Below are 24,066 nucleotides of genomic sequence, written 5' to 3' on the forward strand. Positions count from 1 at the left end.
CCCGAGAAATTCCTTCAAATCAGAATCTACCACACGACCTCCCAGTGTTGGCTTTTTCCAATTTTTCACGACAATTAAAATACTGGGGAACAAGTTTGGAAATGTCAGCAGCTTAAGGGCGTGAGCACCTAATGAAGCAAGGCCCAAATGTTCCAGGCTAGTGCCCTGAGCTGCATGGAGCCTGACACACATCAGCAAATCGGTGGGCCAATAAATTAGAAATGCACGGGCAAACACACATACACACTTTTTTTTGCCATCTACTGTCCCTCAGCTTTGTATTATGCAAGGTCTTTGGACATGACAAGGTGGAATGTTACCCCTGAGACGAGGTGATGGGTGCTGCTGCGGCTGGAAATCTGTTTATCATTATTATATTTCTCGCTCACCCCCTGCTTGCCTCTGGCCTGCTGACCCTCCTCTGCAGCCTGCCCTCCCCATGATGTGTGTTCCTGCAGACCCTCATGACCGTTGTCCTCCATGCTCAATGCTAAAGAAGACATCTGGGTCTCCAGAGGGTCTCGGAGGTGGTCAGGTGATTTGGCAATGCTGGTTGAAAAATAGTGTAAAACAAAAAATAGAATTATGAAGAACATGCCTTTGGGTAGTTTAAATTTGGTTAGTTTTTTTCATTGTCACAGTAATGGTATGTGTTTATGTCAAGTCTCATGTATGTTTAACTGTTGAAGGTTAACATGGGCCTCCTCAGTAGAGAAATCCCCCCCGTGGCGTCCACAGCTCTTGCCGTTTGCGTTTCGGCGCCTTGCTCAAGACACCTCATGCAGTAAGATAGTCGCTCAGTTTAGCGGTTGTTTGCTGACTCTGCTGCAAAATGCAATTTAATTGCAAAGCAGCTTGAAGCACACTGACGAGCATCCATGTCTGAATTAAAAAGTGGAGCTGATACACAAGAAGAGTGGCTCTGATAGAGTGTGTGTGTAATACTCATCTCTTAATGAGGACTACAATTAGAATGCATCACCATGTACCAGCTGTAATTGACAGCTCTCAGTTAACTGTCAGCTAGTGTTTAACAAGTACCAAACTAGCAGGAGCATGATTGTAATTGGGTATCAATCTTCATGAAACTATCTCAGCTTGTGCCCTACGAACATATTCCTTTTTTTATGTTCAGCAGCATCTACCTTATCAGAGCAAGTGTGGACAGGAGAGCAGTGTGTGGATGTTGATTATTAGCCCTTCTCCTGACCTTTGGATTTGTGTGAGTCACATCTCGGGTTGTTTACAGTAGGGGGCTGACCTGATGAATCTGGAGTGGTCTTACACAAGCGAAGAGTCTGAGACAAGCGGGGAGGAAGGAATGTGCTCCCAGAGGGCTCAAAGAGCACTGGCATCTATCAGCAGAAGAAATTGAATGGGATGTTTCAGAGCAGCAGAGATTAGATGGGCCCGGGGTGTTGAGCAAGCACAGGCTACCAATGTAATGCTTCTGTCGCCGGAGTGGGATCAAACTTACAGAGCATGGTGAAGCGAGGACAAGTGTGCACACACACACACACACACACACACACACACACACACACACACACTCTGAGGATCCTGCGGTGGCCTTTAGATTTGTTGAAGAGATGTGTTGCTTTGTTGTTTGCTCAGGGAGAACACAGAGGGATAATGCTAGATAACACCAGAGGTGTGCTATTTCCACATTAGAGATGTCTTCATTAGAACTTTTAGATGTCAGGTGTCATGTGATTCCCACTGGAGACACAGTATTAACAGTCCAGCAAAGGTTCATCAGAAAGAGCTTACACAGGAAATGTCACGACACCTTCCCACCAACAAGGTGATATTTGTTTTCCACAGAATATTAAATCCAATTTACATTCATGTCATAACTTAAAGCACATTGTGAAATATGCAGATATTTAAATCAACTACTGACTCCATAAAGTAACATGGTCACATATTCATTTAAGAATTCATTCATTCATTTATTCAGTCACTGTAGCCCATATGACTTTAAAAGATATGAGCATCATACATGGTGGCGCCCAATAAAATACTGTATTCTTCAGTTTTCTCCTTTCCATAGTGATACAGCTGAACTGTTTGCTGCTAAACCATAGCCTTCACTTCTGGATTTTGAATTTATGCAAAGGAAATTCACATGAATTGATTTGAAAAAGGCAAAGACTGAATATAAAATCTTTTGAGATATGTGGGATTGCTTGACTCCCTTATGTCCTGCGAGTTGTTACCCTGCAGGCGCTATCATGGAGGGAATTCAATTTGTGGCCAGGTCCTGTTAAAGCAACACTTTTATTCCTTAAAATAACAGCTTCAAAATAACTTTGATAGTACACAAATAAATCATAGGCCTGGAACTGCACCATGTAACTGTGTTGTACCGTGCTGGAACATTACGAGCTGCTTTCAGGCATACGTCACACTCCAACAACCGCACCTGGAGCTGGCAGTTGGCTGGAAGAGACCTCTCGCTCGTCGTTCTGAGTGTGGACATCATGGCAGAGCTGCCAAAGAAACGAGGGACGTTTTTTGGATGAAACAAGAAAATGAAAGAGTAAGAAACTGAAGAAAAGTAAATATCAGAGCATATTTCATTCATTGGCCAGAGCTGAAAGAGGCTGAAGGATGCCCACCTGGTGTTCTAATTGGACAAGTAACTCAAAACTTGTGCTGTTCTGTGTGACATTAAACTTTGTGATGAAGTCGTCGACTCACTAGTTAATCATAAGAATCCAAGTAAGCCCGTTTGGACAGAGGTGTAGCTTCCAAGTTAGCCAAAATACTCAATTGGAATTGATACACATCATGCTGGCACACTGATAACCATGTTGGCTACTTGCTTGCCATATTAGCTTGTCAGCTTGTATGCTAGTGTAAGGGTAATCAGGCTCAAGAAAGTGAATTATACGTCCTCCCTGTAGGGGGAGCCCGAGTATAGCCGAGAGCGACTTTTGCATTGTGACGCTTAAAAGGAAAAACATCCACCACTTGGACGAGAACAACGTCTGCAGAATCATCTTTGTATTTCTGAGTAACATTTCTTTAAACAGCTTAGGAACCATACAACTCCGTCCTCACCCACTTTCCTCCCACTCACTGTAGGCAGAGAGTCACAGCAGGAAAAACCAGTATTTGTTTGAGTGTTCATGCTGGGATTGTTTGAGGACATGAAGCAGGTCTGCATGTGGGAAAGAGACAAAAAGGGGAAAGAGAGCCACAAAACGTGGAGGAATTGGTGCAAAATAAAGACCGACAGGGCGGGGACAGGGTTAGAGAAAGTAAGAGATGGGCCATTTACTACTTGGGGGAGTTATAGTGAGCCCCTTTCCATCCATCATCCCCGTCTCCATCCCGTCCACTGAGCAAGGGGAGGTAATGAAAGTAATTTAACGTACATCTATAATTAATATGCTCTCTTTGGGTGGTGTGGTTGAGGCGAGCAGGTGATGGAGTGTGTTTATTATGGTTGTGAGGGAGCTGGCATGACGGGGCACCGGGCCACTGACATGGTAATTCACTAGCCATCACTCCTGCAGCGCCGAGGTCAGATTGTTACAGCTATATGGGGCACCGCCGGCTTCAGCTCTCCCACAGGTACGCATTGGAAAGTGGGTTTTTGTTCTTCTTCGGCTCCTCTCATTTTCTTTCCTCCCGCCGAAGAAAGGGGAGAAAGGAGGCGCAGCACGTAGCAGCGCCCCAGGCCAATGTTCTTCCTCTATGTGTCCTGCCTTTCTCTTCCCCCTGTCTTTCTTTTTTGCCTTCCAGTCCCTGACTCCCTCTTCTCTTACATTGCTCCCTGATTGGTCAGTAAACCCCCTTTCTCCCTGTCTGTCTGGCTCTGCTACTTCCTCCAAGAAAACTCGGCAAATGCACTTCAGGAATTCCTTTTTTTCTTTCTCTTTTTTATTAAAAGGCAGACTGCTTTTCACAAACACAGTTCAAACCCGCCTGCCCTCAGTGCTGTCTCCTTTTGAAACTCCCTGCTCTTTGAATACCGTCTGTTTGAAGAGAATGCCCTCTGCATTTCTTTTACACAGTCTAGCACTCACACTCGGATCTACACACATACTAAAAACACACAGGCACATTAGGCTTCAGTAGAGATATGCTGGCAATTGCTCACGAATACCCAAACACACATGCATACATTCACACACGGGCTTGCACCCTAATGCACATGCATGCACCCTAGTGTCACTGAGTGATTTTATTTAACTTTTAACTCTCTACTCCCTTTCTCAGGCTACACTCACATTTACCCTGCCTAGCTCTAGCTACCACCTGTAAATGCTCAGGAGGTGTTGTTTTCATCTGCGTTTGCTTTGTTAGTTAGTTTGTTTTTTGATTGTTAGCAAGGTTATACAAAAACTACTGATGGAGTATCACAAAAGTCTGGACCAGGGCATTTTTTTGATATTGTCTTTGATATTAATGAAAAACATCAGGCATCTGTAGAGTGCTAGTGTCTATGAGCAGAAAGTTTGTGCAGGTGAATTAATTAAAAATGAATGGATTTATTTTGGGGATGATCTTTATTCAGGTCTGTACGGTAAGAAACATTCCTTTCAACTCTTTCAGAGAATGGATGTTTTTCCTGTGTTTAGTGTTAACAGTTTACAGACAACTTCTCTTTACATGGAATATGCACTTCATCTCAAGACATGTATCTGCGACATGGTGATGAGGTGGCCAATGAGACTTGTGCTCAGAGGAATGTGCTCTCTGAGTGTCCTTCTGGTTCAAATGAAACCTTCATGCATCTTTTATACTCCACAACTGAGTATTCTTATGTTTGCCTTGAATAAAGCAGATAAAGGGCTGGTTTTATAAAGAAACACATTCTTCCTGCCTTTTAGCAGCATTCCTGAGATAAGGATTGTTTGGGTTATTTTCTCTGCAGGAGAGTGTCCTTCTAGAGATGCTGATACTATTTCTCTGAATCTCTGTAGAATGTCTATTCACAGGGACTGATCATTTACTGTCACTGCAGCAAAACTACAAGAACAGATGAAACTGAAATATATGTACATTATGAATATATGCTGTATAAATGTATATAAATAGCCATGTGCACCAACATAAAAAGTAAAGAACCCCAACTAAATGTAACTGGGGGAGAGGAATGAACTGTAATTGTAACTGTAAACGTAAAGCAATCCTCATGAGAAACTACTCACATTTACCTCCATTGTATTTGGGTGGTGGCAGAAATCTCAGAGAAGAATATTTCCATGAAGAATTTCTTATTCATTGTTAATAAGTGTTTAAAGTCTGATCAGGGTAGACACAGTTAATTCTATCATATAGATCTATTCCCCTAAAACTATCTTTGGAAGTCTACATCTACTGTAGAGATGAATGGGCTGAGTGCCATTCACAGGGTAGGGATGTCAGAAAGTAGCAGGTCATGGATGTTTCATGGGATTTGTTAACATAGAAAATAAATAACACTAACGTCGTGCTTTATAACCTGGGCAAATAAAACTAAGATAATCACTGAAGGTAAGTGAGCATAAACATTATCTTTTAACTTACAGAACATTCTCCCTCATTCTTTGACAGTACAAATGAAAGTTCTTGTAAACTAATGGGAACCCCAGTGATGATCTCTTTCTCACTTTCTCCAGATCATTATACCTCCCTGTCTTACAGTTGTTATTGTATTATGATATAAACCATGATGACAGGAGGTGTATTTGCTCGCTGAATTTAATAAGCAGGAAAGTGAATTCTCAACATGTGAACATGGCTGCTGTTCCTCTTTGCTTTTCTTCCCTGTTGCCTGTCCCCCCCCCCTCTGTGCTGCATGTGTTTAAGGTTTTTGTCAACAGATGTGGAGAGGGTCAGAAGTGTGTGGACTCTGCCAGCCCGGTGCCCACACGTCTCATTTTAATGGGCAGCATATGGAGGTGGTGACTGATGAGTCGGACTCGGCCACTGACAGGTGCTGAGTCGTCTGTCGCGCTGACCCTCGCCCCACAGCGGACCAAATCAGAGGACACCTTCCTTCAGCAGGCATGACCCTACACACACAAACACACACACACACACACACACACACACACACACACACACACACACACACACACACACACACACACACACACACACACACACACACACACACACAACACACACACAGTTATTGTAGTTATAGAAATGCTCTTAATACTCTGCTGCACATGGACTATAAAAAATGCATTGTTAGTTGTTTTCTCTGGTTGAACTTCATCTGAAGTCTATGTTTTGTTCCGTCCAGCACCTTGTTACCTTCAGCACCTTGTTACCTTCAGCACCTTGTTACCTTCAGCAAACAAATACATGAAGCTTCAGAATGTGGTTTAAAATGTAGTAACACAAACAGACAATGCCCCCTCGCCTCAGGGGCAGGTTTTGAGCCTCAGGGTGAGGGCAGATCGATAGGGCAGATATCAATACTTTCTAGTTTAAAACCACAACATCACTCAGTCTTTAATTTTAAAATAAATAATAATGTGACACCTGAAATAAACATTTTTTTTATCTTGACATGATTTCTGGGCCATTTCATTCAGCTCTTCTAAGGGACATGTGTTTTGACTGTGGGGGCAAAGAAAGAAACAGGATGAAGATGCAAACTGGTGGTTCTTAGTTCTTATTATAGTCTGCAATGTTTCAATGTTGTTCAGTAAATGTGGATGGTATAATGCACATTGGTTATGCACAGATATTTTTGTTTAATTATAGATCATTTGATGTGATTTCAGTTTGCTCTGGATGAAAAAGAGCATATACAGCTAACTCTAGCTCCTTTAAAGCTTTTTGTCTGTTGAGCAATGAGCACTGTCCCGATCAGATAAATAAACCAATTACAGGAGCAAACATGACAGATCAGTTCGTACTCATCTGTGAAGTTGAGCTCAGTGTGTGATTTCTTTCATCATGTGTGTTTTGGGGGAAAAGAAGCCTACAAGAGAAAACAATGTTTAATGCAGCTTTTGTTAGGTTGTTTATTTCTAAATCAGAACGCCATTTCTGATCTTATTTTCTCTTTTTCTTTCCATTCAATACTTTGGTGTCATGACACCATTTCAGGAGAGCTCTCTCTTTATGTTGGAGCAGAGTTTTGCCCTTGAGGTGAATAGAATCTCATTAATAAAGCACACAGTCGAAGAAAGTACAATAAAATATCTGCACAGAAGTTGTGCATGTGGTGTTTTTCTGCTCATGAGACTGTGGAAAGAACGGAAGCAGCCCCGTCTAAATATTACGCTGCTTTAGCGGAAGGTTCACTGTTGTAACGCTGTCAGATTAAATGTTTTTACAGAGCCGTGAAAACAAGTCTGTCTTGCAAGTCAATGCCTCTGTTCTGTGCAAGGGGATTATCGTGTGTGTGCAATGTAATTCGTCTTACTGAGGTAATGACCTTGCAACTTCACAGCCGTCCCTTTGCCCCCCCCCAACACACACACACACACACACACACACAAGCTTTCCTATGATTCAGAGACAGGAGACGCAGTTTGACGCAGGCCGCAGTGGATGTTGTTGGGTTCTATGGCAACTGGCGCCTGCAATAAGGTCGCATAGGGGGTGTTTAATTAGTGGGCCACCGCCATCCCTGCGGAGGAGCTTTTTATTACCTCAATATGTCATAGAGTGCATCAGCTAGAAGCCACACATGCATATGCAGGCTTACACACACACACACACACACACACACACACACACACACACACACACACACACACACACACACATGCACACACACACACACACACACACACATTCAGTCGTGTCTCTGTGACTTCAGAGGACATTACATAGATTTCCTGGAGAATTACTCTAACCTTAACCACAGCAGCCACTTGCTTAACCCTAACTTAATGTTAACCTAAACCTGAACTTAAACCTAACCTTTACTCAACCCTTGAAAAAATGTAAATTGAATTATTTATGTTTTGGGGACTTTTTGTCCTCATACAGAAGACAAGTCTCCACAACGTGACAGGGTAGAGCAATTAAGATCCTAAACACGACCATAATGGTGACCATAATGACATAATGGTGGGACAGAAATAAAAATAAAGCAAATTAGTTGTGTGTAAAAATAAAATAAGACAAATTAATAGATAGAATGAGAGTGAAATGAGGAAAGAAAAGGAGGATGAAACAGAGATTAAGAGAAGGTTCAGTGTTGAAGGTGCAAGGTTTCTTTATCGGTGCCTGAGGGTTAATTTGTTGTGCAGATTCAGAGGATTTATAAACCAAATACATTATAAAACAAGCACAGGAAGGTCATGATGAGCTGTGCTCTACACGAGTTCCAAGCATGGCTGACGTTCATCAACTCGTGTTGGCTTTGTGTCTTGATGCAAAGACTGCAGGTACGAGAGTGAAAAGAGATGGAGGGACGAGTAAGCCTCAGCTCCAAACACCGGCAGGAGCAGGAAAAGGACAAAGAGAGAGGAAGCGACTGTGGCGAGGCTCCACGCTGCGCTGTCACCCAGTGGAGCATTCATTCCTCGCGCTTCTAGCTTGCTGGGATTTTTTTAAGGTGCTTAGCCAGCTGATTGCTGGGTCACTTTGGCCGGCACGAATGAGTGGCATCTGTTCAGTCCTGCCTGTGTGTGCACCTCCAAGCCAGCTGGATGTCTCACTTTACCGTGGGTGCAGGGTGCCAGGGCCATTAACACGTGCCAGCCCTGTGAATGGCTACGCAGCTTCGCCGTGCATGCCAGTACATCATTAGTTGAGGATGAGTGCGAGACAGGAATACACACACATGCCCACACGGACACTCGCAGAGGGGTGTATGGTTCTGAAATCTTTTGTGAAAGCTGTTTGCTCATGAGCTGGTTCAGAGTTTTTAACTTGCTTTTTGTTACCGTGGCACCCCCCAGGTAGCCACACACATTAACGAGGACGTCTGGACCTGCGAGGACCCCCTCCTCTTCTATCAGCTTGAGGTGGCATCGTCTTAGTGGAGAATAGAGCCACGCCACACGGTGTTGGAGAGACAGATGAATGCTCCTTTTCTCTTTTCTGATCTGAATCTGAATGACAGTGAAATCCTGTCTGCCTCTCTTCTTGAAGTTCACCCAAAGGTGTGGACTGTAGCAATGTTATTAACACAAGTGCTCTGTTACCTCTCCCCACGGGGTTTCTTTTTCCTGTGGCTGCAGCTGTGGGGTGTTAAACTGTGGACTACGTTGTGGGTGGCCCACATTGGAGCGAGTGATTGATTACATTTTTATAAGAGCAACAAAGAAGCTGAGCCAGTAATTGGCACAGTGCTTTATGTTTTTTTTCTCTTTTATTATTTCTGCTCCTCAAAGTGCTTGATCTATGTTCCCTCTCATTCACATGGAGGATGATTTAAGCAAGCAATATTAAAGTCGGTGTCGGTGTGTGTAACGACCACTGACAAGAGAGTTGAGCAGCAGAGGTCAGTGTTGCTCCACTGATGAAGTTAAAGGCCGGATCCCTCTCTCCTCTCTCTCTGTCTATCCATCCATCCTTCATCTTCTGTCTGTTTTCATTTGGTCTTTCTCCCTCACGCTTTCCATTCATCCGACTCTCTGAATCACGCTTTGCTGGGAACATTTTGCATACATCACAGCGAGACACATGTATCTCCTCTTCCTCACATACAGCTGATAGTTGCTCTGGCTGAGCAGCCGTGCACTGTAATTGCCTTTGACTCCACTTAATCTAATGGCTCTGCGAACAATGAAACATAAAAGACTGTGCTTTAAATGAGGAAACAGAATGAGCAGCGTTGGAGAGAAATTAATACAGTTGCGTGTGAGAGATGCTAACAGGATATTGGCACAGATAAAGACACACAGGAGAGAGGAGATTAAAATTCCACCATCAAAAGGATCCCTCCCATCTCATATTGATTGGCAAATGTGTTGTTGTCAACGTTTAGATTTGATTACCGCTGACACGCAGGGCTGAGGCGGAGACACAAGGCTGGTAATGGCCACGATGCCTCACGCATATCAAATATAGCACGAATCCTACCGGAGTAATTAATATCTCACTGTGGTTATGAATTTCCTGGCATAAACGGCCAATCGGATTTGCATGGCTTGCACGGCGGTAATTAAGATGAAGCATCAGGGAAAATGTTACATGAATGTTTCTGCTAACACTGCCCCCCCCCTCGCTGTATTTATTTCCCTCCTTTTAGTCACAGTTTTCTTAAATATTTTAGGAGAAACGAGGTGCTGACATTTTGCCGTTTCATTGTCATGCTACTCGGAGGAAACACACAGGGGTAATTTCACAGCTGTAATGGTGGGGAGTAACACCAGGCCGTGTGGAGTTATTTCTTGCAGCCGTACTTATTCCTGCTCAGGAAAAAAAAAGGCCTCACAAAAAGCTTTTCACAGCACTTTATTTTCACATGTTTCGCCCCCCCTATAGATTGCTCGCAGTATTGTGTGTCCCTCCAGGGGGGAGTCCGTCTGTCCCATTTGACAGTGGTTTGTGTTACCCGTGTGCTATTGGCATAAACCTCTGGGGGCGTTAATGGTGGTTTCTCAAAAATCATCCCATCAAAAAGCTGTCGGTGTAGTTTCAGATCAGTCAGCTGTCGTCAGGTGGGGGCATATATTGACCTTGTGGTAGGTAAGCTACACCACACACGGTTATTTCCAGCCCATCCCAGTGCAGATGTGGTGATTATCGGGCCGTGTTAATCATTGATTTTATTGCAATCCTGTGTCAGAAGTGGTGGTGACTGAAACATGATTACAAGCCCTTTAACTCAAACATGGCCAGATAATTACAAAAGTGTACATAGTTATCTCCTTCTGAGTGAGGTCAGGGGGCTTCAATAGCTTGTGTGTTAGTGCTGTTAAATAATATTTGATAGAATAAATACATGCAGTAAATAATTAAATAAATAAGGTTAAAAATACAAATTGAAATCTGATGTTTAACAAGTAATAGGGATCATAAACTACTAAAATGTTGCAATCAAATATACATTAGTCTATATTGTACATGTCTTACCATGAACTAATGTTCATTGTGGGACTGTCTGAAGTTTAAGCAGAAAATAAATGGACTTTAAGATGACTCAAGAATTCAAGACTTTTTACAATGAGGAATTCATTTAGTCTGTAAAATGTCCTTTTGTTTCATGTCAGCGCTGAGAATCATTTTGTGTTCACTTTTATACTAATGCAACATGTCGTATAAATGATTGAGTTGTTTTATACTGTAAATATTGAAACAAGCATGGCATTGTGTTTGGAGTCATGGCGTTATGGTGCAAAGGTTTCACAGCATGACGAAAGATTACCAGATAGATGAGACATGCCCAAGCAAGTTTCCATGAACTGACCTAAACCATCATAAAGTAAGTGAAAAGAACATGCCTGTATATGTTTTCATCATTTGGGCGAACAGAGCCTTTAAAAGCTCCATCCATATTTGCCAATGTGTGAGCTGCATGAATAAATGTGCTCCTGTGCTGGGCAGCTCTGAACAGATCAAGTGTCCCTGATGTCCTGAAACCATAATTGGCCCGCATCATCCCCGGCATTAATCCCTCTCCGAAGCCATATTTAAAAATCACACATGAAATATTATATTCAGGTGTGTGTGAAAGAGAAATGGGATGCACGCATTTCCCATGCGTGTGTGTGAGTGTGCCCGGCGGTGGGGCGATGCGTCTTTGTCCTTCCTCCTCTCCCTCTGCAGATGAGATGACTGATTCTGGAGTATGGGGGCTCTTCTTTCACTCCATGTCATTTCCAGGCCAGCGGGCCCTCAGGGACCCTCCACAACGTTCCCTACCCAGCAGCCCCGAGAGCCCCCCGGGCCTGCGACACACATAACGCATTGGCTCTGTCACCACAACAGCTTATTTTAGAGCAGCCTCCTTGGCTGCTGGGAGAACTTAAACTTTATGTAATTCATATTAATAAATTTTGCGGGGGGGGGGTTGGGGCTGTGGCATGCGTTCAGCACACATGCCAGTGCCAGAAGGTGAGCGGGACGGTGACAGTAAGTCAACAGATGAGCAGGAGGAGGACGAGAAGGAGAGACGGTCACAGATTGAGTAAAACCAGGTCAGGATAAAAATGATAACCTGCAGGTTTGGAACATTGTGATTTTACAGGGAACTAAAGAGACGGGTATTATGGGACAGTTACAACACATGTGGTTGTAGTATCTGAAAGAAAAAAAGCTGTTATAGTGGAAAATCTTTACATTTTATTCAGAGCAAACGAGAAAAATGTAGTAACTTTTGTGCAAATAAATCGATTGAAGTATAACGATCAAAACAAAGCTCTGAATCTGTGATTGTTTTTAGGCTATTTTACAGACCACCTCCTCACACCTGTGTGTGACGGCACATGTTTGCGTGCTCCTATTTATCCTTTGATAAAGGGCAGCATTCAGTCGGCTATGGGAAATCCAGATGACAGCAGTGTTTCTATTTGTTCAATTGAGCCCCTGCTGCTGGCGTCTAATGGGTCTTTCCACTGAGCTCATCTTCTCTATTTCATCCAACACCTGCCTCCCTGTCACAGAGACGGAGAGGAAGAAGAGAACTCATCTCACAGTTCAGGTCAGATTTTTGCAGTAATTCCTGATCTTCTGCCCTGGATAATGAAGATATGTGAAGGCTTTAAACGCCAAAATAATTCAAATACATGTGATGCTAGATATTTTAAATCATCAAAACAATAACTTGTCATATTTAGTGGAAGACACCATATGATGGAGACTTAACAGCAGCGAGATGGATAATATCTAGATGTGCTGATGTAATGATGTGAGGCGAAATGCTGCATATCGAGTACAGCCCAGGACGACACTGAGAGCCATTGATCGCAGACGAGATACTAATGTGATCGATGTAACACGCTGATGAGAGTGTCCGCGAGAAGTGAAGCTCCCCATCTTCGTCTCTGCACCTCATCTGACGTTCATATCAGGGAAGCAGAGGTACAGGACACAAAAGTGAAATGTAAACGGAGGATAGGGAGGATGAGTCACTCTAACTATATCAGTGCATTATCCTGTCATACATTATACTTGAGAATGGAGGCTCAGAAGTGGGATTGTTAATTGATGGTTAGTGAATCCTGTTATAGTTATTATTGTCATGGTATTAGCCTTTATTGAGAGGATAAAGCAGGTGTATGCTGTTTTCTTCTTACCGACACTAAATGATGGTGCAGTAAACAAAAACACATGATCACTTCAGCGGAATTAATACTTTACATTCTGCCTCTGCCAGCAGCACCACCTCTTACCCGAACGCTCTGGAGATTTCTGTGTTGTTGTGAATGCGTCTGAGTGGAGAATCTCCTGCTGCGTTGTGCATGTATGAAAGGCTCGTTTACCACGACCGTGTTTGGACTCGAAGCTAAAAGGTGGAGGCTGGGGTGGTGGGGGCAAGTGGCCGGCAGCAGGCAGGGGTGGCAGTATAGCTGAGCAGGGATCAGTGAAGATGAGATTGTTTTTCAAGGGTCCTCTTTTGATCGTATCGTGTGATCTCCAGAACAACTTCTAAAAGGAATTTGTGTTGAAATTATCTTCTCGACCTATTAATCAATAATCCAATAGTTACAATTTAGGAGCCTTTTATAAAGTGAAGGTCTCTAGAAAGTGAAGCTCAAAGAAAGACGCTCCACCAACATCAGTACCTTTGCCTTTTCAAAATATATTCATTCATTTGTTTTTTTAACGGTAAACAAGGAATGACTTAATGGTGCACCTTAATCATTCAGGAATTGTGCATTGATGTTGGACATATAATTGGCTGCTCTGTGTAAATTGCGGCACCTTTGTGGCCCCTGATTTAGAAATCCTAAACCACTAACGTAGTCGTAAGTATGCACTGTACTTACTGATAATCCATCTGATTTTCTTATGCCAGCATAAACACATCCAGAGCCTGACTGTTCAGGTCTGTGACGCCTCAGGTATTTGGCCTTGAGATCACCTACAGCCCAACACAGACACATGTTTTACTATGGTCATTAAAACATTTTCACTGCATCTAATTTGACATTTAATATTTTTTCCAGGACTGAGATATTAATACAGTAAGTCAATATCTACTTTTTCATACATTTATGTGCAGGACTATTTCATGACCTGCGGCTAAACGTGTCTTGGATCTCAGCTGGTTGCCTGGCAACCTTCAGGGGAAGTCAGGACTCCAGGAGGTTAATGGCTTGGTCAAGAAATAGTCCGGTAGACAAGTCCCCTGTCAAACATGTTGGATTTCCACTTCAAGTTTTCAAGTTTTTAAAGTGGTGGTGTAATTTTCATCTTATTCTCAGGAAGAAAGTCACTAATCATTTCCCAAAACCTTGAATCATTCCTTTGATTTGGTCAAGTCAGTTTTTAAAACACTGTGTTCACATCACAATAACGTTGTCGTCACAACGTGTCCTGAATCTGCAGATACAACTCCAGAACATTCTCTGGAGGGGCTTCATGTGTGAACTCAAATGTCTGAGTGAGAGCCTCCAAACATTCTGCTCTCCAGCCAGCCCCTTGGTAAAAAGTCTGGAGGAGACGATATGAGATCGCAGCAGGAAATCCTCCACAGAAGCTTGAGTGGGTGTGTTGATGACGGATGCAAAAACGAAAACAAAAAACATGAAACAAATATCTCAGGATGAAGAAGCTATACACCTTGCAGACATAGATGAAGACGTCAAGAGATGTTTCAGTGATAAAACCCGATGTCAGTGTAAATGTGCTGTAAATAAAAACATGTGATCTCCTCAGTGGAATTTGTACATTATGTCCTGCCTCTGCCTGCAGCACCACCCCCGACCTGAAGACTCGATTCATTTCTGTCTGAGAATCTCCCGCTGTGTTGTGCATGGCTGAACAAGATATTTCAGTCTTCTAACGACTTTTCAGACATGACCTCCCGAGAAAGTCCAGACTCAATTCTCCAGACATCCTCCGGATTTAAATAATTTCCAACCCTATAGTCCACACTGATCCCAATTTGAGCCTGATCTTATAGCTTCAATTCAAACAGCAGCACAAACATGTTCTATAAAACTATTACCCTGCCTCTGTAGGTGTGGCCCAACAGCAACTTGATCTCATCTTGGGAGAGTCCACCTGAGCTTGGGGCGTTGGCACCTCAGCTGATTCACCAGTGTTGGTGTCAGTGACGTCCATTTGAACATCAAGGACTTTGCTGGAACCTCTCCACCTTTTTCCAAGTGATTCCTCTTCTGTGATGGCTATTCTTTTCTTGGAAGCAGGCATGTACAGACACACTTCTCGACAAAAGACCGAAACCCACTGAACATCGACTTGCATGTAGAGCATCTCCTTTCACCAGATTGGATTCTGATGTCTAAGTTCTGTGTCCCATCGTTTCACTGGCAACATTTTAAAACCAGCTCCAGGTGATCAAGTCATTTTGTTGACAATTCCAAATCTTAAACTCTTGTTTTATTAAAGCAAGCGAAAAAATCTGACAGCGAGGTAAGAATAATAGAAACTGCAAAATAAAATCACAAAGTTTGTTCTGTTACTGCAGGTTGCTGCACTGAAACAATGTTAACTTTAAAAAATACTTACAATAAATATTTATGTTGGACAGATGTGCTGAGAATTCAAATGATGCAGCTTACATTCTAGACCACTGAATCATACTCCATGTTCCTAACACCTTTACATTGTAACAGTTTGTTTATCGACTAAAAGAACAATGAGCTGCACTGAATAAAAACTGTCCAACATGAGCAAAATAACCAAACAATATATACAATATAACCTAACAAACAGTCAATGATGTGAAGAACATGTTTCCAAAGACATTTTATTTTATTTTCAGATGAACAATGTAAATCGTTCATTACACAATATCACTATAAGGTAGTTGTCAAAGAGGAATGATTTAGTAACTTTTAGTAAAATGTTTCCCTTAAATGGAGCATTTATTTGAATTGACATTTTTGGGCTGTGTTTTTCAGGGGTGTCTTTAGCTTTTTGTTTACTTGTTGAATATAAGTTGCTCCACAAAGTTTACTATCTAGTTACTAAATGTTACTGCTGTTTGCTGCTGTGTACATCAGGTTCATCACAGGCCTTTCAGTTGCTGCAAACATCTGTCTCCTGCAGCTGGAAACAGGATCATACAGACTCTGCAGGTCTGAAGAGGCTAAAAGTGTCTGTGTGTTTAATCAATTTTCAATAAAAGGATGTTGATCAAACCCGCCTTTATTAATTGGACACTAGAAAAGCACAGAAGTAGTAAACACAGCATAAACATATCACTGTAAGTTAATATGGGTGTCTACAAACTCTTGCTTTCATATCTGGTAATTACACAACCTGTGGCACAAACTTTGTGGCACAAATACATTTATTGATATATTCTTATAAATTAAAAGTGATTGCACAGTTTCCAGGCATCATAGTCATTGACTTATTGTATTGCTCCACTGAGTGATGCACACACATGCCCACACTCCTCCAGTGTGTGACTCGTAATTACAGACAGCCTTTGCCGCGAGTGACGGCAGGCACAGTGCCCCTCACGCACAGGGGTCTGGGTGCACCCAGAGGGTCACGGCTACGCCACTCTCTCAGTTGCTGACAACCAGAGAAGAATACTGATCACATCTTGCCATAGAAAGAAAGGGAGAGAATGAGGCTGCCAATGAAAATAAAAAAGCGTTTGTCAGCTTCAAAATGCGCTTTAGATCAGTATGGTATTCAGATTTGTTTGTTAATTTGATGGTATGTGTGTGCCTGTGTGTGTGTGTGTGTGTGTGTGTTAGGCTATAAAACTTGGATGCATTATCCCATCTGTTCACACCGATGTAAATCTCATTTGGTTTATCTTTTTCAGTGGAGAAAGAGCCAAGAAGCTGTTTTTCTGAAATTGCTTTTTGGCTTCTGTATCCGAGCATGTTTGCCCACGTGTGTGTGTAATTTCAATACGCTTGTGGTGTGGTTTACATTATTTTCCCCGAACCATGGCAAGAGGTGCCTTTACACCCTGGCAGCGGCAGCAGCAGCTTCACAGCTCGTGTTGATTACAGGGCCAAGCACACGTACATATGTTCCCTGTCTGTCTGGCTCAGGGAGATGTAGACTTGTTACATGCTTTAGTAATCATTCCAACAGCAGCACATGGTCTCCTGGGACACAAGACAAACTCCATATTTCAGCAAACACTCGTCAACATAACAGTCTTAGAAATGGGATATCATGTGAGGAAACAAACAGTCTGCAGTCTGCTGCTTACCATCACATCGTACTTCTGCAAAGAATAAGTGAAGTATGGTCGGCTGATTTGGTCTATCTTTTTAAAATTGCATGGACTCATGCAGAGCTGCATTGATTATATTTAATCTGTAGATTCTTCTTCTTTCTTCTTTTTCCTTTAAAATGCCAGAAAACAGTAGGTAACATCCGTCATTATTCTCTAAATTGCTTGTTTTGTAGACTAACCCCGAGATATTCAGCTTACCGTCATGTAAAATGAAGAAAAGCTGCAAATTCTCATAGTTTAATGAATCAATTATCAAAATATTTGCCTTTTAATAAGTCTGTTTTCTTTCAGGTTATTTATTAATGAATTTGTATTTATTTAATGACATATACATCCACTACATTGTTAATGTAAATGCATCTTTCACCAAATATCACTGGGATTGGCTCCAGCCCCACTGTGACCCTCATGGGATAAACAGTTTCCATAATGAATAGATGGACAAACCCTTTTCCTTTTCTCCTTTTCAACAGGGTATGGCCGGCGTACGTCTTACTGCTGACACACACTACCCAGGACTTTAATAGGAACACGTGTTCAACTGTTTATTTCTTGAAGTTATCCAGTCAGCCAATCACGTGGCTGCAGTCCAATGCATAAGATCATGCAGATACACGTCAGCAGCTTCAGTTCATCAGAATGGCAGAGAAATGGGAGATTTTGGAAACTTTGGTTGATTTGAGTATTTCTAAAACTGCTGATCTCATGGCATCTCCACGCCCCGGTCTTTCCAAAGCGAAAAACAATAAAAACAGCAGCAGTTCAGTGGAGGGAAACACTTTGTTGATGAGAGAGGGGACCAGAGTGGTTGCAGCTGAAAGGCTTCGCTGTCTCCAATAACCACTTGTTTTAACTGTGGAGAGCAGGACAGCATCTGAGACACGGAGCGATGCCTGTGAGCTAGTTCAGGCAGCCGACTGGAGCTCTGCCGCTACAATCATGTGACATGCCTCACTTTCCACAATCCTCCATATTACATATCTGAGTCTTGTTGCTGACCGTGTTCATCACTTCATGGCCACAGTTAATTGATTGATACTTCCAGCAGGATAATGGATGAGGTCACAAAGTTAAAGTTTCAAACTGGTTTCATGAACATGAGTTCAGTGAACTTCAGTGACCTCTCCAGTCACCAGATGTGAATCCAGTGGAAAAGCTTCAGGATGTGGTTGAACATGAGAATGTTCAGCTGACAAATATACAGAGACGATGTGATTTATTAATGTCAACATGGAGCAGAATCTGAAATGCCACAAAGAGTTGTTGCTGTATTGAGAGCAAACGGATGAACTGTGGAGTTCCTGATGAAGTCTTACTATGAGTTTGTTTTGAGGCTTCATGTGGAAAAAGTCTGATCAGATTTTTACTGGATTTCTCCTTTGGGGAGTTGCCATTTTACTGATTTTCAGTATTTCTTCTTCTCCTCATGCACTTTATTTAGGTTTTATTTGTACCTATAGTTACTGTGTTCATTTGTGTGTGGAGTCACTGCAAATACAACAGCCCAAGCATGAACAAAACTTCATTAAGACGAATCCCACTGTGATCAAAGGATTTGCTCGAACACAGTCTGAGCATACGACAACAATTATTTCTTTATCTAACATTAAATATATGAAAACTCTTCAAGAAAAATATATCACAACTATGAGTACATCGCATTACTTCAAGACTCAACTACTGCAACATTATACTCTTTGGTGCCACAAACAAAGTCCACCACAAATCCAGTACGTACGGAACTCTACCGCCCTCCTACTAACCAGTACCTGCTCAACTGATCACATCACCCCAGTCCTCCATGACCCCCAGGCTCAGACCCTCAAAAACCTGGCTCCCCCCCTACCTCTACGACCTCCTCCCCCAGCACACCCCCGCCCGATGCCTCAGATCTACTGATGCCAACCTCCTTCAGGTCCCTAGAACCAAGCGTCTGACCTGGGGTGACAAGGCGTTTTCAGTCGCCGCCCCCCTCTGTGGCAATCATTACCACCCCACGTCAAAAAAGGCCCTCGAAACCCAACTCTACAGGCTTGCCTTCCCCAGCTAACCCCACCCCCCCGCCCCATGTTTTTATTTTATTTTTTATTTTTCTTATTATAGTTCATTACTATCATTATCATTTGTATTAAAGACCTTGTTTCCTTATTTTATGCTTGAGTATGTAAAGCGTCTTTGAGATCTCGCTATATAAATCTGATGCATTATTATTATTATTATTATTATTATTATTACATGAGTACAGCTAACAATCACAGAGTCATTGCACACCTCCTCATTCCTGCTGTAGTGAAACTTAACGTTACCATTTAATCTCATCTCAGCACAATAAAAGAAGGATGAAAAGTTGAAAGGAGGATAAGCGGCATAGATAATGGATGGATGGATAAAGTCTTGTGTTCTCATAGACATAGAGATCTTCTAAATGTTTCTTAAATTCATATTAATAAACTAATGATAGTGAGAGATAATAGAATCCCTCTATAAGCTGAGAGTATCACTCTGTAAGAAATGTGGCTCTTGAGGCTGAATTGTTCTCACATTTTTCTAAATGAATATTTAACATATGACGACGTGTGAGAACAGGTACCAGCACTTATTTGCCTGTTCAAGTTGTGAGTCTCTGTGGCATAAAACTGGAGGAGCAAAGCGTTCGGTCATCTTCACCCTGTCAGCACAAAGACAAAGAGCTGCCTCCGAGCAAGCAGAGCTGGTCATAGGTGAGGAACACACACACACACACACACACACACACACACACACACACACACACACACAGAGATAGAGACAGAACCATGTTTGGTGACAAGTCCCCCCCCCCAAACACACACACACACACACACACTAACACACACACATTATTGGATACATAAATACAAAGACAGAACCATGTGTAGTGACAAGTATCCCCCCCCCCCCCCACACACACACACGCACACACACGCACACACTCACTCACAATTGGCCACTAGAGACAAGGCTGGCTAGTACCTGGCTGGAGCGCCCTTGTCGTGATCTTCAGGCCTGGCCCCCGTTAATGGACACAGAACAGTGGCTACACACACAGACACACACAGGATGAAAACAATGTATCGGGTGTGCAGGGTAAGGAACACACTGCTTCACCTAACACACATACTTGCTGCGTCACATTGTTGGAATAGTCATTGTTGCCAACGTATTTATCCTTCTGAAAATTTAACAACAAATATCTTACAACCTTTTGTCTTCTGTCTTCTGTGTGCCCTGATTTCAATTATAAAGTACTCAGTAACTGTGTTTTTTAATCAGCGATACATTTTCTGTACTTTTATGTGAGCTTTGATCAACATTTTTTATTTTTTGATTATTCTGTCACTCACAAACACACACAAACTGCTGTGATGAACCTGTGTTACACTGCACCAAACAGCAGACAGATGCAGTGACTAGATAGTGAATATAGTGGAGAACTTATAATCAACAAGTAAACCTGACTCCTGTATTGGGCAGTAATCATATAATCCTGTTGGATATCTGTTTATTAAGTGCAGTGTGTTATTGAGTCCAGTATGTTCTCTCCTCAGCCTTGTCAAAACGTTTTCCTCTTTGTACCTTTTTGCTGTCCTCACTGTGCTCACTTCCTGCTGTACTGCATAAAGATGTCTCCCTGTGTGAGCTACATCCCAGCTATGCTGCCATTCTTTAATAATGTTTCCTTTGATTATTGTTTTTGCTTCAGATTTACTCAGTGAAATGTTCATGACTTCTTCATGATTTAGTGCTTGCTTAGTCAATAAATCCACCGCTTCATTGCCCTTTATTCCTCTGTGTCCCGGTATCGACATAAACGTAGTGACAATATTCATATTTTCAAATCTATACTTATATCTCATTAATTAAATGTTGCCCACTGTTGGATGAAAATAACTAAAAAACATAAATGCTGAGCATGAATCTGTACATAAAACAACCCTCCTGATCTGTAACTGTAATGCTGCCGCATTGCAACTATCTTCACTGTGACAAATGGTCTGAGGTTCTTCTGTTCTCTGAAACTTTGAAGTCTGGAATACTGACACAAAAACCTACTCTTCCTGTAACAGGATCTTTGGATCGCTCTGTATATACTCGTTAAAGAAGTCTTGTATAATGTATGCAATCTATCTTTCACCAAAACTGCAATATTTCCACAATCTCTGCGTCCTTGCACTTTCTCCAGTAGACACTGAGGGGAACAGCCAGGGTGGTGTAACTGACAACAATCCAGTAAAATAATTTTTAAAATTCCATAATATTACAACTTTATTCTAGTAAAATTACAGCTGAGGTTTTTTTCCCCTTTAAGTGTCTCGTATAAGCTGTCGTACATTAAACAATATCAATGATTAACATGTGGGGGGTTAACAGAGTGCTCAGTAAACCCTGATCAGAGGGAGGCAGCACAGGCAGAGGAGGGATTAATTGTCCTCTCCAGCCTTTATAGCTTTTTCAAGATTGTTTTCTTTTTTTGTCTTGGCATCACCAGTTTTTTCTGGAATTTCAGTTTTGCAGGTTTTTTGCATGTCTACTGATCCAAGTTTATTGTATTCTGTGTAACTGGTCCCATACCTCCATCCAGGATTCTGGTAATATGATAATACCACATAGTTCACATTGGAAATAAAAGACTGAACAATGTGATGGCTTGTATTTCTCCTGTATGTGTATGTGTATGTGTATGCATTGACACATGTATGTGCATTACAGTCAGCTCTTGTGTGTATGCAGTGCACACATTCACCTCTTCCTACTACTTGCTTCCATGGGGCGGTAATTCTTGGCCAAAGAGGAGCCTGCCCAGAGTCAGGGGACCTGCCCTCTGCACCCTCCTCCTGTTCCTGCTTTGATTTCCAATATGTCCTCCTATCACCACAGATGGCTGCGGAGTTAACATTTCCTGGGCCGATGGTGCTAGCGAGGCCCCTGGTCCCCGAGGCAGATAGGGGGCAGAAATTGGAGAATAATGTAATAGAATATTTGATTGGACTCTGATGTACAGGACACTGGGAAGACATAGTAATATGTCTGGGCTTGGCTGGAGGAGGGCATATCCCCCCTCTCTCCCCTGTCCCCTCCTTCTGTTTCTCATCTTCATTTAGCTGCAGGTTGTGATTTAATAATATTTGCTACTTGGCGCCGCAGCCAAAGGGTCTGGGGGCCTGGGGGCCTGGAACCAGGACCCTGTGCTTCCCGTGGTCTGACAAAAATATGCTAACAACATGACAAATGTTTGGCCAGGTGGTATAATAATCTGAAGGTGAATAAGTGGAGCTGGCAGCAGAGGAATTATATTAATATCATCAGTACATGAACACAGATGTAATTTCATGTTTGTCAGTGAAGACCATATATAAGGTGCAGACAGAGATTCCTTTACTTCTCATAGAAAGCTGTAAATATGTGAAAATAACCAGTGTAGCATGTTTAACTACCTTCTTCATTTCGTGGGATCACAGGTTACATAAAAAAAGCTTCATCAGCCAGAGGCATGTAACCGTACATGTATGTCTCTTTGTTGGGGCCCGATCATTGTTTATATTGTTGTCTCTCTTACTGCACCTTAAAGTAAAGAAAGACTTCCATTGGATTGCCATTCATTTAACTTGAGTCTCTTCTCTTCAGTGAATGTCCTCTTGGCATCGAACATGTCCTAAAATCTGTTGTTTCCCGAAAACCTGCGCAATAGACACGTCACATTCATTTAAAGTTACATTCACACACATTTTCCATAATGATCAAATCTAGCATCCAACATTTAGCATCAAACTATATGTTCCAGTTAGAGTTGTTGTTTTAGAACAAGTCAGCAGAAAAAGCTTTACAGTTCACAGCTCATGGCTTGTATAGTTTTTGTGTTGTTAACATCCTCCACATCCAATGCTACACAGACCTGAGGAGTAAAAGTTCTAGAAAGTTAAAGCAGCTCCAGTTTTGAATAAAAGACAGAAATACCTGCATAACAAATACTGCAAAATAAATACTAACCTCACCTACTATCATCTTCTCTCTCTTCCACTGAGATGCCCAAAGGTAAGCAAGAGGCCATCCATCAGCTGGGACAGGCGCAACCAATCACACCTCTTCAAACCAACCAGACGTTTACCCTCGCTCCCAGGTGGGTGGGCGGTAATTGCCAGGCGCAACTTTACCCAACTTGCAAGCTGCCATGGGAGACAGGGAGGTAGGGAAAGTCTGAAATGAGAGAAGGGTGGAAGAGAAGGGAATAAGGGATATTGTTCTGAAACAAACAGACAGTCAGGACTGGCACAGAGAAGTGTGGCCAAGAAACACTGATAAGCCATCACAGAGCTGCGGTACGTTACTCCTAATTCCGTTGTTGAGCCACTGTCTCTCGGCTCCTTGTTGAGTTTGGCTTGCCTCTGTAAACACCCCCGTTATTTAGTTCTGTTGTCCTGGGCCTCCGTGCTGGTTGTCATTATGCTGCCTCAGCGGCGTGGGGCGGGGCCCTGAAGAGAGGACAGTCACGCTGGTGGAGGATTTTTAAATTTCATGCCTGTGCTGTGGGAGGGAATAGGACATGGGGGGCTTTGGACAAGGTGCTAATTGAGGAGGTGATGCTCCACCTGTGTGTGTTCCGAGGCAAGCATTCATCCAAAGAGCTGACGCACGAGATTCAGACGAGGCGGCGAGGTGAGGGTTTGACTCACTGCTTTCCTGGCCCATAAGGACGCTAAGAGAAGCCGATCAGAATGGGACCATAGATATTCTACAAATATCCTCCTAATTGAACTTGAATGTGAAAAGAGCGAGCTCATGGTTGTTTCATG

This window comes from Paralichthys olivaceus, chromosome 2 (genome assembly GCF_024713975.1).
Source record: "Paralichthys olivaceus isolate ysfri-2021 chromosome 2, ASM2471397v2, whole genome shotgun sequence".
In the NCBI taxonomy this organism is placed as follows: domain Eukaryota; kingdom Metazoa; phylum Chordata; class Actinopteri; order Pleuronectiformes; family Paralichthyidae; genus Paralichthys; species Paralichthys olivaceus.